At 35.6% G+C, this 2288-nt stretch overlaps 1 non-coding gene across 1 annotated transcript; it reads right to left on the bottom strand.

Annotated features, from left to right (window-relative positions):
- Positions 1-1075: 1075 nt before the first annotated feature.
- LOC140512916 (U6 spliceosomal RNA) lies at positions 1076-1184 on the bottom strand. The gene has a single exon (XR_011969973.1). It is a non-coding gene; the product is annotated as a U6 spliceosomal RNA (small nuclear RNA).
- Between the last annotated feature and the right edge of the window lie 1104 nt (positions 1185-2288).

The raw sequence follows: 2288 nt of genomic DNA, 5'->3' as shown, positions 1-2288 counted from the left end.
GAGGTGCTGGGGGTTATATTTGGAAGGCATAAAGTTGTACGTAAAAATGAATTATTAAAGAAATAAAGACACCTCCCCTTCCCTACTCTTTTGCAGAGATAGGAGATCCAAAGGTGTGGATCATTGTATATATCATCAGCTGGTTGTTGCTTTTTGTTTGGTTTTGGTTTGGTTTTTGTTTTTAATGTACTGAATGACTTCAATGATTTTTTTCTTTCTCTTCTCTTTTTTTTTCTTTTAAACCTATTCTTTGTGTAACACAGACCATTCTGATCCCAACTAGAGTACCTCCAAATTCGGTAAAAACTGCTTACATTTGTTACGTGAGCACAGGGGAGATTTTTTGAGATGTAAAAAGAAAAGATTTTAGTGAAAAAATATTTTAAATGCTAATTGATGTTGTAACACCTTAGGAATATTTCAGGACATATACCCAATCTACTGTCTAGACCAATTTTTAAAATCAGGGTATATCCCCTTCCAACTCCTTGGGGGAAGGAGCCCCACCAGGGTTGAATCCAGGGAAACAGGAACCTGGGAGGGACACAAATCTTGAGTTATGACGGACAGTAGTGATAGTCTGTCTCCATCAAGATTGTTAGGGTTGAATAGTTGTTCATAAGTCCAACCCAAGAACTTAAAATGCAAAATATATTTCTATTAATGGTGTGTTGTATTTATACATATGACTAAACAGCTGTGATTCAGTGAAGTGTTATCTTAGTAATATACCAAAAATCAAGTCTATCTTGATAATCCAGCTAATAAAGAAGCAACATGTATAATGAAAAGGGCTCCAATGTCAGAGTCAAAACTTTGGGTTTGCATCCATTTCCTGGCTGGGCCTTGGACAAATGAGTCCTTAAGTCTGGAGGGTCTTTAGTTTCCACACTTGCAAAAAAAAATGATGATGTCTAAATCCCATTTCATATATGTGTGTGTATGTATGTGCACATATGTATATGTACATATGTGTGTATGTATGTGCATATATGTATATGTGTGTGTGCATGTGTGTGTACATATGCATATATATTATATATAGTAATTGTAGGGGTGGTATTTTTTTACAGTTAAAAATATGGAACACTTCATGAATTTACGTGCCATTTTTCCAAAAGGACCATCCTAAACTTCTCTGCATCATTCTAATTTTATTATATGTGCTGCTTCCCCTAAAGCAGAGGTGTAAAACACACAGCCCACAGGCTACATGTGGCCTGCAACACTCCCCAGCGCCAACTGCACCAGATTAAACTCTATTAATAAAATAAATAAAAATACAATAAAACACAGATAATATTACATTTTAAAACTAAGTCAATATGAGACTCACAGGGATCTCTTATGTACCAATTAGTGGTTCCTGTTTCTGTCTGAGTTTGACACCACTACTCTACAGGTTTAATAATGTAGGTTCTACATTCAAAGGTACCTTCCAGCTCTAAGTCCCTGAGAAACTATATTCTGTTAGCAATTCCTTTGTAAAAAACATCTTTAAAAAGTGTTAAAAACATTAGTTTTCTTCATAATGGCTAACATTTGGCCGCTCAATTGAAGGTCTGCATGTGGTGTAATGCAATTGACTTTTAATTACATGGATTACTGTAGGATGCAACTATATAGGCTCAGTCACCCTTAGATCAGAAAATTTTATCCCTGTTTATGATGAGCTCCTTCAGATCAGAGGAAATAGGGACAATACTCCAACTAATTTGTGCCAACTCTTCAGTTTGGTTCATGTGTGTGCGTGCATGTGTGTGTGTGTGTGTGTGTGTGTGTGTGTGTGTGTGTGTGTCCATGTGGATGTGTTTTCCTTCAAGGAAGGAGTGTTGGATATCATTGCTTTTGACCTTAGTTTTGCAAATAATGTTGCTGTAACTGGTTCATCATAGTCAAAAGTCAAGAGAGATATAGTCTTAATCTATAGTGGATTGGAAGTCAAAGGAAAGACACTAAAGACTGGGATCTGACATAAAATTGCTATGGGGCTTTAGGTAGGTGACAACCTCTCAAAATTCCATTTTCCTCATTTGTAAAAGGAAAAAGTTGATCTAGATCCAGTGTTCTTAAGTTGGTGTCCAAGGAGTCCATGAACTTAGATGGGAAAGAAATGAATAGAATCTATATTTCAATGTATTTGGTTTCTTTCATAATCCTATGTATGTTAAATATTATTCTAAGAATGAGTTCATATTTTTATATATCAGCAAATTGCCAAAAGAAGTCCATGACTTAGAAAAACAGATTGAAAATTCCTGTGCTAAATAATGTCTAGGGTCCCTTCC

The sequence above is a fragment of the Notamacropus eugenii genome, chromosome 6, assembly GCF_028372415.1.
Source record: "Notamacropus eugenii isolate mMacEug1 chromosome 6, mMacEug1.pri_v2, whole genome shotgun sequence".
NCBI lineage: Eukaryota > Metazoa > Chordata > Mammalia > Diprotodontia > Macropodidae > Notamacropus > Notamacropus eugenii.
The sequence above is the reverse complement of the archived record's forward strand: the minus strand, read 5'-3'. Positions and strand labels throughout refer to the sequence as shown.